Source organism: Cervus elaphus, chromosome 10 (genome assembly GCF_910594005.1).
Source record: "Cervus elaphus chromosome 10, mCerEla1.1, whole genome shotgun sequence".
Taxonomy (NCBI): domain Eukaryota; kingdom Metazoa; phylum Chordata; class Mammalia; order Artiodactyla; family Cervidae; genus Cervus; species Cervus elaphus.
In genome coordinates this window covers 27,523,754-27,541,934 of record NC_057824.1, presented here as the reverse complement: position 1 = coordinate 27,541,934, position 18,181 = coordinate 27,523,754, and the positions used below count along the sequence as shown (strand labels likewise).

Genomic DNA, 18,181 nt, shown 5'->3' with positions numbered 1-18,181 from the left:
TGTGATTTATGTCAGAGAGTGTTTCGCCTATGTTCTCCTCTAGGAGATTTATAGTTTCTGGTCTTACATTTAGATCTTTAATCCATTTTGAGTTTATTTTTGGGTATGGTGTTAGAAAGTGTTCTAGTTTCATTCTTTTACAAGTGTTGACCAGTTTTCCCAGCACCACTTATTAAAGAGGTTGTCTTTTTTCCATTGTATATCCTTGCCTCCTTTGTCGAAGATAAGGTGTCCACAGGTACGTGGATTTATCTCTGGGCTTTCAATTCTGTTCCATTGATCTATATTTCTGTCTTTGTGCCAGTACCATACTGTCTTGATGACTGTGGCTTTGTAGTAGAACCTGAAGTCAGGCAGGTTGATTCCTCCAGTTCCATTCTTCTTTCTCAAGATTGCTTTGGCTATTCGAGGTTTTTTGCATTTCCATACAAATTGTGAAATTATTTGTTCTACTTCTGTGAAAAATACTGTTGGTAGCTTGATAGGGATTGCATTGAATCTATAGATTGCTTTGGGTAGCATAGCCATTTTCACAATATTGATTCTTCCAATCCATGAACACGGTATCTTTCTCCATCTATTTGTGTCCTCTTTGATTTCTTTCATCAGTGTTTTATAGTTTTTTATACATAGGTCTTTCATTTCTTTAGGTAGATATACTCCTAAGTATTTTATTCTTTTTGTTGCAATGGATGGCACCACATTTTAAGACCAAACTAGCCTACACAGAAAAGATTAAGGAGATACTAAAAAATTTAACTGTGCTACCTAAGTACATTTGAGTATTTAACAGTGGTATCTGAGCGGGAATACATATTAACTTGTTTCTCCTCTTCTTTCTCACCAATTTGCCATAGTATATACCACTGCCATTTTTATAATGAATAGTCAAACTATTTTGAAAAGCACTAATAAGTAGCTAAGCAGTGTGCATGTGCACACGCACACAAACCAAAGAAAATGCAAAGCAAAGAATGAGAAGTGCAAACAATGACTGACAATAAAAACACTTCTCTTAAAAACTGATACCGGCTTCTTAGTTATGGATGGTTTCTTTTCCAGTGTTGTGTTTGTTGTGCTTTAAATTTCCCCCCTCGATACTATTTCTAGAAACATGAAATAGATTTTTTTTTTAACCTTAGACAACACTACTTATATGTGAACTTAAGAAGAGTTAGGAAGTTTCAAAGCGAAGGGTGAGAACTTCTAACAAAGAAGATAAACGGGAAAGAAAATAGGAAATAGGGCAAATTTACCAAAGGCACTGTCAAGCAGAAACATTTTCTTAAGTCACAATGTTAGAAACTATTTATACACAGGATACAAATATAAACAAAACATTAAGAAGAAAATTAGAAGGGGGAATACTAGATGTACTATGAACATTTTACACATACACATAAGCATAAATTTAATAAAGAAGGATAAGAAACCTTGGGAAACACCATGACAACGTACATCTCTGTTTTTATTAGACTACACACAATTTTCAAATGAACCAATATAAAAAGACTGGGAAACCAGAATATTCTAGAAAAAAATCTTAAAATAACAGGGCAAATTCCTGAACACAGAGATCTGTAAAGCACTAACTGTGTATAATTAAATACATACAGCTCAGAATGATATTAATGTTCCCAGTAATCAACAATTCTTTTTCAAAATGAGGCTCATTACCACTTCACCACATTTATAATAGCATAGAACTTCATGAGCATCACACAATCTGAATAGATGAATATACTCTAGGGCTCAAGCAGGAACTTTTCATTCCCAGAGTCTGGAGTTAGTGCTGTGAGCCAGAGTGGGGAAAAAAGTAGGTTTCTTACAGTGTGTGCTAGCTCAGTGACAGAAATTTTCAGTCACAAATGGCTATACACACACACACACACACACACACACACACACTTAAGCACTGAAACAAATTAAAGATAACAGTATACTGCTTAGCAATAACACAGAAGCCCTCTTTTTAGCATTTTGAAAATAATGTTTTCAAAAATATATGACGAAAATTAAGCCAACTTTCTTCGGTGTTTTTATATTTGGTTGATCTGTTTCCATAGCAAATACAACCCCAATAACACTTACCAATGGCTGTGGAATGAACTAAATTCAAGGATTGCTTCTTTCCCCCTTTGTAACCCTGGCATTTAGCATATCGTCCCACACTTAATAAATCTGCTACATCAATAAACAATAATCATAAAACCAATTAGGTCAAAATGCATCTACTGACAAGGATGGTAATGTAATAGCAATCTATTCTTTTTTCTTTAAGATATTCATGCACACTTAAGTGGCCATAACATATAGGCACAAATAAACTCATTCTTAGAGGCTTCTAGCAGTTTCAGGAAAATACATCTTAATCTGACTTGATGCACAATGAATTGTCTTTCAAAGGGGTTTTCAACTTATGCTTGATAGAAACATTAATTAATACATAACTTTCCACCTCAGTGACAACTGGTTAAGAAAGGGTTATCAGAAGTCTACAAAATCATAGCAAAGCAGAATAGAAAGCAGTGTTTAAGTCATAAGTCAGAGTACAAAAAAAATGAAATTTGAGGACTATTTCACTGGCAACATTGTTAAAAATAAATTTATGCATAAGATCTTTACAATAAAAACTAGAAAACTTTGCTGAGAGAAACAAAGGAACAACTATGTAAGTGGAGAGCTACTATACTGATGGACTAGAATTAAGCCCAAATTAATCTACAGATTCAACACAATCTCAATCATATTCCTGCTAGATACTTTTTTTCTTTTAAAACAAGCTAATTCTAAAACAGAAGTGGAATGTAAAGGAACTAGGACATCCAGAGCAATACTATAAAAGGAGAACAAAGTTAGAAGAGTTACCCTACCTGATTTCATGACTGACTGTAAAGCTATAGTCATCAGGACAGGACTGGCAAAAGGATTAAGAAATAGATCAGTGGCACTGAATGAAGCACTCAGACACAGATCCACATTTAAATGATCACTGGATTTTAAACAAAGATGCCAAAGCATCCCCATTAGGAATGGAAGACTTCTCAACAGTCATTGCTGAAACAACCTGAAATCCACTGGGAAAAGATAAGTCTCGACCCCAGCCTCATACTGGACACCAAAGTCCATGTGAAGTGCACCATGGACATAAACGTAAAATCAAAAATGATAAAGCTTGTAGAAGAGCATAAAGGAAAATACTTCCATGGCTGGGGGTAGGCAAAGGTTTCTGAGGACACAGAAAACAATCATCATAAATAATTGAAAACTTAGACTTCATCAAAAATTAAGCCTTTTGCTCATCAAACACATTTTAAGAAAATGAAAAAGCAAGCCACAGACTGGGAGAACATATTTGCAAAACACATATTTCACACATATTAAGCATATATAAAGAACTCCAACAATGTCATAATAAAAAGACAAGCAACCAGGTTAAAAATGGACAGACGTACTTCAGGCAATACTATTATGTTTTAAGTCATATTTAGAATCAGGCCTAAGCAGGGCTGACTATCATCTCAGAGCACACCTAGGCCAAGAGACAGGCAGTGGAATGCGGTGAAGGAAAGTGGGAAGGAGAAGCATGAACAATTTGTTCTCAAAATAAGGACATTTAAAATGGATTCTGAGCTCCAAGCGGATACATATAGATGCCTCCAATTTTATTTTGAAATATGTGAAAAAAGACTGATGGCTGGAAGAAGACAGATGAGTACACAAGAGATAAAACAGGCATGGAGAAATACTAACGGTAGAACTCGGGAGGTGTATGAGTGCTCACTATAAAATTCTTAGAAAAATGCTCAAAAGGTTTGGAAAAAACCTTTCACACAAACAGCCAATAAGTACATTGAAAACTGCTCAATACCATTAGCTTTCATAAAACTGCAAATTAACACCACCATGAGACACCACTGCATTCTTACTGGAATGGTTAAAAAAAACTAACTTTGCCACATGTTGGTGAGGATGTGGCCCAACTAGAACTCTCATACATTTTTGGGGGTGCAAAATGTACAGCCACTTCTGAAAAAGGTATACTTTTTTATAAAATGTAATAAATATCCAGCAATTTTCTCCCACATATATAAATAAATATTTATACAAGAATATTCATAGCAGCTTTATTCATAACACCCCCAAACTGGATACAGCTCAGGTGTCCATTAAAAGGAAAACGGATAAACAAATTTTGTGGCACACAATGGGACCTTACTAAGCAATAAAAAAGCATGAAGTACTGATACATACTGCGAATCCCAAGTGCAAAAAGGCTTAAAAAGAGTACCTATTGTATGATTTCATGTATACAAAATGCCCCAAAAGACAAACTTCATCTGCGGTGAACAAAACCAGAACAGTGATTGTCTCTGAGGGGCTGGGGTAAAGACTGACTGGGAAGAGGCATGAAGAAACTTTCTGGGGTGATGGCAACACTCTATATCCTGACTGGTAAGGGTCTGGGATACTATGTGTATGAAAAAACTCATCTAATGGGGTACTTTGCTGTTGTTGTTTGGTCACTAAGTTGTGTCTGACTCTCTTTGACCCCATGGACTGCAGCCTGCCAGGCTTCTGTTCATGGGATTTCCCAGGCAAGAACACTGGAGTGGGCTGTGATATCCTTCTCCAGGGGATCTTTCCAACCCACGGATCAAACCCACGTCTCCTGCTTGACAGGCAGATTCTTTATCATTGAGCCATAATGGTGTACTTTAGATTTGTGCATTTCATCACACCCATGTATAAACACATATTTTGTATTAGAAAATGTAAATCACCACTGAACTTTCCATAATGATGCTCATTCTGAAGTATTTACAGTTGAAGTGTACTAACATCCACAATTACTTTTGAAGTACATGGAAAATGTGATAGGATTGGTAAATGAACAGAGGATATACAGAAAAATGTTAATACAGAATTTAGGTATTTGTTATATGAGTATTTTGTATGTAATTCTTTCAGCTTTTCAAGATTATTGAATTTTTTCAGAATAAAGTGTTGGCCAACAACCAAAGAAAAACCTTAGGGTATCTTTTAATTTCCACAATCAGAGAATAACATGCCATACCATTCTTGTTAATTTTTGACATGCACTCTTGGAAACAGCTGCTCCGTTTTGCACAGAAAGCAAATATTATCACAATTTCTTCCTTCAAAGTTATTATGCTCTACTTCTTACCTTCAACTATGGGGAAGGAGAAATAGAAACAAATGGCTCTAACTGCAGAAAAACTAAGCCTCCTGTCATTTAAAAGCAAAACATTCAAAGAAAGGTAAATTACAAAACAGTACCTAAAAAACCAGTTAACACTAAATATTTTATATAACAAAGTATACCAGAACTGAGAAGACTCACAAACTCAGGTTTAATACTCAAGGCAGAGACTGTTAACCATTTCATGGTTAGAATGACCTACAGCAGTTGACTCTGAGTCATCTAGTGATGGAAGTTGTTTTATGGTGCAGGACAAGGAGGAGGAGTGTTAGCAGACGGTGCCACACAAACAAGGCTGTGCAGGTGAGAGGGGAGAACACGAACAAGAAGGCAGACAGAGCAGCTTGCACAACAACAGAGTCCCAAGAGTGAACAAGGGACAGGAGAGCCAGAGGTTCAGCAGTGCGCGGAGGGCAGGCTACAGCAGGGCACAAGAGAAGGTGGGATGGCTAGGCAAGGTTTGGCCATGAAAGGACTCCAGAGTCCATAAGGTGACTGGGATTTATCCTAAAGACAATGTGGAGTCACTTAGCAGTGGGCAAGGGTGTCACACCTGCGTGTGTGGAAAGAGGGTCTGGCAGCTGTGAGGCAGGGAGGAGGAACAGATCAGCAGCTTACTGCAGTTCTCCAAGGCAGCAAAGATGGACGGGGAGCAAAGGATCAGAAGTCATTTTCCTGTGGTTTCTCAGACAGTCTTTCTACTGACCACGTGATCTATCCTCAAATGGTGGTGGTGACTAGACTTTAGGCTACCACATCAAGCAGTTAAATTATCTAAACTGACAACCTACTCATACTAGATACATCCTTAACTTAAAGGAAACTCAGTACTGGGACAGAGGATCAGTAATTACCATAAAAACTATATTTTGAGCCAAGGGAGCAACAGTCTAATCTTTTTTAGACTGGAAAAAAGTGCTAAAATCTCAAACCTGAAACAAAAAGAAAAGACATAATTCAAAATCTTCTTTTTGTCTTCAGTTTTCTTCTTTTTTATAGAGTTTTCTGTTTTTCATACAGAGTCAATCCTAAACTTCAACTAAAAATGATTAAACTCTTAAAATCTAATCCAGAGAGTCAACTCTTGGAAAGGGCCCTAGTGGTGGGAAAGATGGAAGGCAGAGGATGAGGTGGTTAGATAGCATCACCAACTCAATGGATATGAATTTGAGCAAACTCCGGGAAATAGTGAAGGAAAAAAAGCCTGGCATGCTACAGTTTACAAGGTCGCAAAGAGTCAGACACAACTTAGCAACAGAACAACAACAACTCTAAAAACAGGAAAGATGCCCATAACTAAGTCCCATAACTAATTCATTGAAGTCATCAAGATCTGGGTTCAGACAAATCTCAACCTGCCACTTCCAGGCATGTAACTTTGGGAAATTTCCAAACATTAATAAGGTAATAGTAAGGCAGAAAGTGAAGAGGAACTGAAGAGACTCTTGATGAGGGTGAAGGAGAGAGTGAAAGGGCCGGCTTAAGACTAAATATTAAAAACAACTAAGATCATGGCATCCAGCTCCATTACTGAATGGCAAATAGAAGGGGAAAACGAAGTAGTGACCGATTTCCTTCTTCTAAAATCACTGCGGACGGTGACTGCAGCCATCAAGTCAGAATACGACTGCTTCTTGGCAGGAAAGAGATGACAAACCTAGACAGTGTGTTGAAAAGCAGAGACACGGCTCTGCCAACAAAGGTCCATATAGTCAAGGCTGTGGTCTTCCCAGTGGTCACATACAGTTGTGAGAGCTGGACCAGAAAGAAGGCAGAACGCAGAAGAATTGGTGCCTTCGAACCATGGTGTTGGAGAAAGCTTCTGAAAACCCCCTGGACATCAAGGAGATCAAACCAGTCAATCTTAAGGGAGATCAACCCTGAATATTCACTAGAAGGACTGATGCTGAAGCTGAAGCTCCAGTATTTTGGTCATTTGAGAACACAGATGACTCACTGGAAAAGTCCCTGATGCTGGGAAAGATGGAGGGCAGAAGGAGAAGAGGGTGTCAGAGGATGAGATGGCTGGACGGCATCACCGATAGAACTTACATGAATTTGGGCAAACCCCCGGAGATGGTGAGGGACAGGGAAGCCTGGCGTGATGAAGTCCATGGGGTCGCAGGCCACAAGAGTCAGACATGAGTGGGCAACTGAACAACAACAATAGTAGGGTAAGTTCCTTATTTGTAAAATAGAAGAGATGACTCTTACATCTCTAGCACAACTGCAGGGAGGATTTAATGAAGTAACCCAAGTACAACACCCAGTACAGTGCCCACATTATAAGAAGCCGTCAATAAACACAGGTACCTATTCCATTCTTCTTACCTATGATTTCCAGTGAAAATAACTAAGAGAAAAGGAGATAAAAGTTTGCTTTTACAAGTACAGTATAAATATGTGTGAACTACTTGGAAAATGTTTTTTACATAGGCTTTATCTCTCAATAAACAACATTATTGAAAAGTAAATGCCCTCATTAAATTAAAATGTAGCTTGGACTTAGATAAATTGATAGATAATGCTAAATATTGGGAAATGTGTTAACAGAAATCAAGGCTGTAATGACTATTGATTTCCCTGCAAATTGAAATATTTCTTTTCTTTGGGAAGTTGAACCACCTCTTTAAAAAGTTTCTTCAAAATGGTCATGCTTGACTTGTTCCCAACTGAGCTCCAAGAAAATCTATCCAAATGATATAAAAGTATAAAAAATGGTACACTATGAAATCTGTTACCTATTTAAATAAGAATATATAATAATGTGCAAGGAATAATAATGAAAAAAAGCAAAAGGATAAGTGTGAGTAGGGGAGAAGAAAACAAGGAAAAGAGTCTTATCTGGGTATCCTTTTTATACAGTTCTGTGGACCATCATCATGTTTTGCATATTTTAAAAAATGAAATTAAATCAATAAGGATTGGCAACAAATTAAAATTTCATACAAGCAAAAATAAATGAACCTAATTATCTATCAAACTGATAAAATCACAAAAGAAAGAAAAGAATCTAAGAAACTTTTAAACACAGTCATGACAATCCACCTTCAATGGAATATATAACAACAAAACAAACTACAAAGAAATTTAGGATTTCATGTTTGTTGTTAGTAGCGGTATTGGAGTGTAATCCTGAAATCAGTTCATACATTTAGGACTGAGCTAGTGAGCAAATAGATATTTCAGGAATCAAGGAGAAAGAATATATAAGTAAGAATGGGAGAAAAGAGAGGAAGAAGCCAATGGTATTAAGATTGAAGTTAGGTTTAGGATTTTTATTTTTTACCTTTTAATTTTAATGTAACATACATACAAAAAATGTGCCTGTAAGTGTACAATATGCTGAGTGTCAACAAACTGAACACACCCATGCAACAAGCACTAGGAAACCAAACATTTCTCATACCCCAAGACTCCTGGTTTTCGCTTCCCTTCTGTTTCCTTGTCCCACAGCAAGGATAACTGCTACCCTGATTTCTCACATCACAGACTAGTTTTGCCTGTTTTTGTACTTTATATAAGTGGAATTATATAGTATGTACTCTTCTAAGACTGGCTGCCTTCACTCAATGTTATTTTTGTTAGGTTGTGCATGTTCTTACAAGCAGCTGCAGCCTGTTCATTCCCGTGGCTCACATCACAATTAGAACACCCAACTGTAAATGGGCACTGGGAGAGCTTCCAGTCTTTGCCTAGAACCAGCAGTGCTACTGTGAACATTCCAGTAGACTGAATCATATGGAATTGCTGATAGTACCTACAGAAAATGGCAATTTCATATCATTTAAATTAATACATCATCTTCCGAAGAACATATGCATATATTCCTGTTGAGTAAATCTAGAAGTGGAATTGCTGACACTTAGGCTTAAGCAAACAGTTTTCTAAAATGGTTTTATACCAGTTTACATGTCCACCAATTGCTCTACATCCTTGATGCAACGATGTTATCTATCTCCGTGTGTCCATTCTAGCTGCCATTAATACTTTACTGTGGTTTTCATTTGCATACCTCTAATGACTAATAGAGAGACTTCCCTGGTGGCTCAGACGGTAAAGCGTCTGCCTACAATGCGGGAGAGACCCGGGTTCAATCCCTGGGTTGGGAAGATCTCCTAAAGAAGGAAATGGCAACCCACTCCAGTATTCTTGACTGGAAAATCCAATGGACAGAGGAGCCTGGTGGGCTACGGTCCATGGGGTCGCAAAGAGTCGGACACGACTGAGCGACTTCACCTTCACCTTCAAACACTAATAAATCCATATCCATATCTATGCATACCATTTGTATTTCTCTTTTGTGAAGTTTGTGTCGAGGCTTTTGTCCATTTATTCATATTGGCTTATAGGAGACCTTTCTATATCCTGGAGAAGAGTCTTGTTAAGTACGTGTATTATGAATTATCTCTTCCCACTCCGGGGGTTGTCTTTTCTCTTTCAATGATGTCTTTAGGTGCGGAAGAGTAATTCATTTAATTACAGCACAGTCTATCAGGTTTTTCATTTATGAATAGTGCTGTGTCCTATTTAAGATATTTTGTTCACCCCCTAAGGTTATGGGGAATTTTTTCCCCCAAAAGTTTTACTGCTTTACCTTTCAGAGCTGAACTTTTCTGTGTACCATATAAATTCCAGATTAATTTCATTTCACTGGATATTTAACTAACCTGCAACCATTTGTTTAAAAAGATCATTTTTTCCTTACTGCATGTATTATACATGGCACTTTTCTAACAAATCAGGTAACAGAATATTGTCTGATTTCTCTATTCTGCTCCATTGGTCAGGTTGTTTATCTGTCTAAACTACTACAATGTTATAGGAGGTCTTAATATCTGATAATGTAAATTCTCTGGTTTTGTTCACCCTTTTCAAAGAAAGAGTATAAAGTGAAATATGACATGAGAAGGAAATACTGAACATGACTGTGAGTTTTTCGTTATTTGTGTGATTGTCCATGAGTGAACTTCCCAGAGCACCCATTACATATGCTAGGTAAGTTAACATGGGAGGCAGTCTGGACAGATTCAAGGAGGTTGACAGTGACTGTAGAATGTTTTAATCTTCAACAAGTTTTTAGGTAAATCTGCTCAAGTAAAATCTTAACATTTAAAATTTTAGCTTAAAATGAAATAATTTTAGCTTTATACACAGTTACATGTATACCTTTGTGGGAGATCAAACCAGTCAATACTAGGGGAAATCAGCCCTGAATATTCATTGGAAGGACTGATGCTGAAGCTGAAATTCCAATACTTTGGCCACCTGATGTGAACAGCTGACTCATTGGAAAAGACCCTGATGCTGGGAAAGACTGAAGGCGGGGTGGGGGGAGGGGAAGGGGATGACAGAGGATGATGGTTGGATGGCATCACTGACTCAATGGACATGAGTTTGAGCAAGCTCCGGGAGTTGGTGATGGACAGGGAAGCCTGGAGTGCTGCAGTCCATGGGGACGCAGAGAGTTGGACACGACTGAGTGACTAAACTGAACTGGTGGCTCAGTCGGTAAAGAAATCTCCCTGCAATGCAGGAGACCTGGGTCTGATCCCTGGGTTGGGAAGATCCCCTGTATAAGGGGATAATTCCATGGACAGAGGAACGTGGTGGGCTACAGATAAAGGGGTCGCGAAGAGCTGGACATGACTCATCAAGTATACCTTCTGTAACTACTTTCTTTACATATAAAGTTAAGAACAATATTTATCTTAAAAACACCTTTGTTTTTAACTTTCTTCTAAATAAAACTTGTGCTGTGCTTAGTCGCTCAGTCATGTCCAACTCTTTGCAACCATGTCATGGGACTGTGGCCCACCAGGCTCCTATGTTCATGGGGATTCTCCAGGCAAGAACATTGGAGTGGGTTGCCATACCCTCTATCTTTTCTATTGTAACAGTGGTCTTTATAACCTGAGGTCCCATCTTTACAACTTTCTTTTTAGCTTCTTACCTTTGCATTATTTAAACCCTCTGACTCTCAGTTTACTGGTCTTATAAAATGGGAACAAGTAAAACCTACCAAATAAGTTAAAATGTCTTTACCTATTCCAGGAAGAAAACCTCTCTTTACTGTCAGAATTCAGCACTTGAACTTGACTATTTTTCATTTTGGGTTCCAGGTCCACTGTGTGAGCAAGGGGGAAGAATGCAGTGATGTGTATAAGAAACATGTGGAAGAACACACACAGTGCCTTGGTGTAGGTGGATTAAAAAACTATAAACTGATCAGTTATAGCATAGAAGGGAATGAGACCAAAAAAGTGTTCTGTTTTTCTGACACAGGGTACAAGAAGGTCAGATTGTAATCATTTAATTTACATGATTATATTCCTTAAAAACAGCAAAGGTAGGGAATAACACTTTATAAAGGATATACAGGAAAAAAAAAAAGAGTATGCAGCTTAAAAATAAAAATTCCATCAGAAAAAGAATCTGTATTACCATATTTAAATCTCTTAAAACATTATTTCAAACAATTATGTTTTCAAACATTTGGGAGAACAAAACAGAGTTGCATACATGAAACTTACTTGACAAATGGAAAAGACATCTGGAGAGGAAAGCTCAGTTAGTACTCTTAAGTGATTCCGATGATAGAGGGGACTTTGGATGAAAGGCTTTCCCCAGGGTCATTAACATTTTGTCTCACTCTCTTTAAAATGATCGTATAAGAAGTAGAAAAAATAGCATTTGTTGCCAATGGTACTGTGAAATGGCAAACTTCAGCTGGTGACAGACGGATTAGGAACAACAAAGGCACAACTTCTATCAATCTTTGAGTTCTGGGCTCAGGGATTCTCTGAAGTTAATTATTTACAAAGCAATTCTTAAGGCACCACTCTTTATTTTGGATAGCTCCACCCAAATTGTCTCTCAAGATACAGAAAAACGAAGCAAAACTCAAGCAAAAAAAAAAAAAAACTTATTTGATAAAAAAACAAGTATCGTATACTCTAAAGTACACTATATGAGTATATATTGATGATTCTAATTTTCAAAAATGTAACAATCTTTTTACTTTCCTGGTATTCAGTACTATCTTATTTATACCTGTTGGAATCAACAGGTCACCTGGACGAAGTAAGAGTGACAACCAACCGCAAAAGCTCTTCAGAGGGGCAGCACCCTGCCTTGTCCGTCTGGGTCTCTGGGGCCAGCTTTGACACTAAGCCTCACTCCCTCCACCCACTACCAACTCCTCCCATCTGTTCTCTCTCTCTTAACCTCTCAGGCTTCCCAGTGACTGTGAGACAGCCACACGGGCCAGAGATGGGCAGCGAGGGTGGCCTTGCGAACAGAGGTGGAAGCCTTCCGCAGCTGAGCCCCAGGGAAATGCAGGAAGGATGACTATGGGGAGTCAGACTACAGAGATTTTGATTAAACTGTGTTTCTGTGATTCCTAGACAGTAGTCTGCTTTATTTCTATTTATACCATTTACCACCATGATGAAGTTCTTTACCAATATAAATTCTCCTTTAAAGTTGTTTGTCAACAAAGGATGAGGGTCTATGTGTTGCGAAGATTCAACGTGAAGTTTGGCTAGCTCTAAGTAGAATCTCACTCATGTTTACATAACCATGAGCTATCAAATCACTCTGATATTACCCATTAAACAGTATATTGCCAAGCTGAATCAAATCAGAATACTGAGGCAAAGACAGTTTCTCTTAATTTCAAAATTTTAAGGAGAAAATAATATGTAATCAGTTCTTCATTAAAGAAGAATGAATTCTGCCAAAAATGGAAACTTTCTTCCTTGAGGCTCCCAAATTTTTTTAATGATTCTTTACTTTTTTTAATTGAGGGATAGTTCATTTACACTATTATATTAGTTTTCAGGTGTATAACACAGTGATAAAAAATTTTTCCAGATGATACTCAATTTATAGTTTTCATCAAATATTGGCTATATTCCCTGTGCTATACAATATATCCTTGTAGCTTATTTAGTTTACAAAGTAGTATGTATCTCTTTCTCTCCTACCCCTGTCTTGCCCTTCTTCACTGGTAACTGCTAGCTTATTCTCTGTATCTATGAGCCAGTTTCTTTTCTGTTATATTTACTAGTTTTATTTTTTAGATTCCACATATAAGTGATAACATAGAGTCTTTGTCTTTCTCTGTCTTATTTTGTTAAGCATAATACCCTCCAGATCCATCCATGTTTGTGGAAAGGCAAATTTTCATTCTCTTTTGTGGCTGAGTTGTATTTCACTACATACAGTCACATCTTCTTTATCCATTCATCTGTTGGTGGACACTTACGCTGCTTCTATATCTTTGCTGTTGTAAATAATGCTGCTACAAACACTGGTGTTCATGTAAAAAGATGATTCTTGAACCAAATGAATAACTATGTCATTGGCTCCATGTTATCTAAGAAGCTTTAACATTACGACAACCTTGCTGACCGTTCATGCCAAGAGCAGAAGCTGGAAAGCTACTTGTCATGAGAACCAACCAAAACTCAGTTTTTAACCAAAAATCTGGTTTCATTCATACAGTGATCAAACAGCCAGTAGTAACCTGGTGTGTCCAATAAGGTTGCAATGTTTGGGTGGATCTCAAAATAAAATAACACTGCAGCTACAGTCTAATCAGAAAGTCAGGCTACCTGTATCCAAAGAGGAAACATGCTTCACAGGAAAAGCATGGGCCTTGAGTTAAAAATCCCAATTCCCAACTTCTGTTTTCAGCTATTACGGAATAACAGAATTACTCTTAACCTCTCACTATAAGAAACTAGGTAGCCTGACTGGACAAAATACACGAAACAATTGCTCTCCTACGCAGAGAAGCAGGCAACACAGGACCGTGGCCCCTAGGAATAGGGAAACAAATGAGATGAGCCTTACAACTGCAGTAGCTTTCTGTCTGGAGGCAATCTCTAGACTGAAACTCAAAGAGACTCGCTGAACTGAGACAGAGATGAGAGCTTCAGGAGGCTAAGGCAGCCAGAAGCTGCAATGCAGAAAAGGAGGGACCTATGCTGAGGAGTTCCAGCAGTCTGCATAAGCCTTTGCTGAGTGCTAAGCTGTATGTCCATCCTCAAGAAAACGAAATGCAAAAAAGCAAAATGGCTGTCTGAGGAGACCTTACAAATAGCTGTGAAAAGAAGAGAAGCGAAAAGCAAAGGAGAAAAGGAAAGATATACCCATGTGAATGCAGAGTTCCAAAGAATAGCAAGGAGAGAGAAGAAAGCCTTCCTCAGCGATCAATGCAAAGAAATAGAGGAAAACAACAGAATGGGAAAGACTAGAGATCTCTTCAAGAAAATGAGAGATACCAAGGGAACATTTCATGCAAAGATGGGTTCAATAAAGGACAGAAATGGTATGGACCTAACAGAAGCAGAAGATATTAAGAAGAGGTGGCAAGAATACACAGAAGAACTATACAAAAAAGATCTTCACGACCCAGATAATCACGATGGTGTGATCACTCACCTGGAGCCAGACATCCTGGAATGTGAAGTCAAGTGGGCCTTAGGAAGCATCACCACGAACAAAGCTAGTGGAGGTGATGGAATTCCAGTTGAGCTATTTCAAATTCTAGAGGATGATGCTGTGAAAATGCTGCACTCAATATGCCAGCAAATTTGGAAAACTCAGCAGTGGCCACAGGACTGGAAAAGGTCAGTTTTCATTCCAATCCCTAAGAAAGGCAATGCCAAAGAATGCTCAAATTACCACACAATTGCACTTATCTCACACGCTAGCAAAGTAATGCTCAAAATTCTCGAAGCCAGGCTTCAGCAGTATGTGAACTGTGAGCTTCCAGGTGTTCAAGCTGGTTTTAGAAAAGGCAGAGGAACCAGAGATCAAATTGCCAACATTCGTTGGATCATCGAAAAAGAAAGTTCCAGAAAAACATCTATTTCTGCTTTATTGACTATGCCAAAGCCTTTGACTGAGTGGATCACAATAAACTGTGGAAAATTCTGAAAGAGATGGGAATACCAGACCACCTGACCTGCCTCTTGAGAAACCTGTATGCAGGTCAGGAAGCAACAGTTAGAACTGGACATGGAACAACAGACTGGTTCCAAATAGGAAAAGGAGTACGTCAAGGCTGTATATTGTCACCCTGCTTATTTAACTTATATGCAGAGTATATCATGAGAAACGCTGGGCTGGAGGAAGCACAAACTGGAATCAAGATTGCTGGGAGAAATATAAATAACCTCAGATATGCAGATGACACCACCCTTATGGCAGAAAGTGAAGAAGAACTAAAGAGCCTTTGATGAAAGTGAAAGAGGAGAGTGAAAAAGTTGGCTTAAAGCTCAACATCCAGAAAACTAAGATCATGGCATCTGATCCCATCACTTCATGGCAAATAGATGGGGAAACAGTGGAAACAGTGTCAGACTTTATTTTTCTGGGCTCCAAAATCACTGCAGATGGTGATTGCAGCCATGAAATTAAAAGACGCTTACTCCTTGGAAGGAAAGTTATGACCAACCTGGATAGCATGTTAAAAAGCAGAGACATTACTTTGCCAACAAAGGTCTGTCTAGTCAAAGCTATGGTTTTTCCAGTTGTCATGTATGGATGTGAGAGTTGGACTGTGAAGAAAGCTGAGCACCGAAGAATTGATGCTTTTGAACTGTGGTGTTGGAGAAGATTCCTGAGAGTCCCTTGGACTGCAAGGAGATCCAACCAGTCCAATCTAAAGGAGATCAGTCCTGGGTGTTCATTGGAAGGACTGAAGCTGAAGCTCCAATACTTTGGCCACCTGATGCGAAGAGCTGACTCACTGGAAAAGATCCTGATGCTGGGAAAGATTGAGGGCAGGAGGAGAAGGGGACGACAGAGGATGAGATGGTTGGATGGCATCACCAACTCAATGGACATGAGTTTGGGTAAACTCTGGGCGTTGGTAACCCACAGGGAGGCCTGGCATGCTGCAGTCCACGGGGTGGCAATGAGTCGGACACGACTGAGTGACTGAACTGATCTCCAATAAATAATTATAAGGCTACTTGCAAAGAGGCAAGAAAACACTTCTTAAACATGAGAAAAATTTATCAATAAAACCCAGAAATGACAGAAAAAAGGAATTATTAACCCTGACAACTATGTACAAGTATTTAAAGCAAAAAGGGAATATAATGAAAACAGAAATGGACAATGCAAAAAGGAACCTCTAGAGATAAAAATATAATAGCTAAGATAAACATTTTACTGGATAGCATTAACAACATGTTAGACCTGCATTAGAAAAAATCAGTAAATATGAAGGGAATAAAGAAGCACAGCTAATAAGATGATGTAAAAATAGTAATGAAATGAAATCCCCCCCAAAAAGAATATCTTAAAAAAAAAAACAGGCAAGAAGAGAGGAATAAAGAAACAGAACAGAATGGACAAACATTACATACAACAAAATGATAGATTTAAACTCAATTGTGGTAGGCAGCCTCTAAGACAATCCTCAATGATCCCAGCCTTCTGATATTTATGGTCTTAAATAATCCTTTCCTTGAGCAATCTGCTTCTAACCAATATAACAGAATACTGGAGTAGATAGCCTTTCCCTTCTCTAGGGGATCTTCCCAACCCAGGGATCGAACCTAGGTCTCCCACACTGCAGGCAGACTCTACCAGCTGAGCCACAAGGGAAGCCCAAGAATACTGGAGTGGGTAGCCTAGCCTTTCTCCAGCAGATCTTCCAGATCTGGGAATCGAACTGGGGTCTCCTGCATTGCAGGCGGATTCTTTACCAACTGAGCTGTCAGAGAAACCCATCAATACACCAGGACAATGTTAAGGAAATGTTGCAAAAAATTATCACTTTTGTCTTGCTAGCATTATTCTCTTACTGACTTTGATAAAATAAGCTGCCATGTTGGAGAGGGGGGCCTCCAGCCAACAGCCAGCAAGGAACTGAGGTGCTCAGTCCCACAGCCCTCAACGTACTAAATCTTGCCAAGAACAACTTAACCAAGGTTAGAAGTGGATCATTCCCCAGTTGAACCTTCAGATGAAACCAGGGCCTTGCCCGATACCTGACTACAGGCTTGTGAAGCAGAGGTACCAAGTTAAGTTGTGTCTGAATTCCTAATCCACAGAAAGTGTTCAGATCATAAATGTGTCCTGTGTGAAGCTGCTAAAGTATAAAGCAGTTTGTTACACAGCAATAGGTAACTAATACATCAGACATATCAATAATTACCTTAAATATAAATAATCTAAACATCACAAATGAAAGACAGAGATTGTCAGACTACATTTAAAAAAAGGAAAGTCCAGCTCTATGATGTCTATAAGAAATGTACTTTAAACACAAAGGTACAGGTGGGTTAAAGGTAAAAGCTGGGGAAGGATATATCATGAAATGATAAACATAAGAACTACTTTAAATAGTTTCAGAGTAATGGGTGAAGAAAACAAAAACCAGTTACTCTCTAAAGCCACTAGCCTCTGAAATTCAGAGTTTAGGACTAAGTTCTTGGATTTCTCTAAATTTCAAATTTTTCAGTGCTAATTTGATTTGAGTACATTTAAATTCATTTATTTGGAAAACCCTCCAAATTAAAATATTTGGGTGTCCAAATAAAACCTTCAAATTTTGAAACTATAAGCATTTGTTTCTGTTGAGGGTGGAGAAGACATTCAGCAGGCAAGCAGGCAGCTTCTCTACTTCTGTGCAGACAAATTTACAACCAGAGACGTCACTACTTTATCAGCAAGTTATTTAATCAAATTCCCGTTCTTTGAGAAAGAGACTAGTTCACAGAAATAAAAAGTGAGAGTGAAAAAATCTACCTTTTAAAAGCGTATTAGAAAAGCAATACTTTCTCCTAAGAGCACATCTAGTTAAAACATCATTTTTTAATTCTAAGTTTGAGAAAAAAGGTAACATGACCATAAATATCTTTTTCATTATATATATTATATACCTCAATCAAGAGGCAAAAAATTCTTAAGTACATTCAATAATTATTGATG

At 38.1% G+C, this 18,181-nt stretch overlaps 1 protein-coding gene across 11 annotated transcripts in view; it reads right to left on the bottom strand.

Moving 5' to 3' along the window:
* The window catches only part of MRTFB (myocardin related transcription factor B), a 214,889-nt gene that overhangs the window by 101,289 nt on the left and 95,419 nt on the right, over positions 1 to 18,181 (bottom strand). The window lies entirely within an intron of this gene.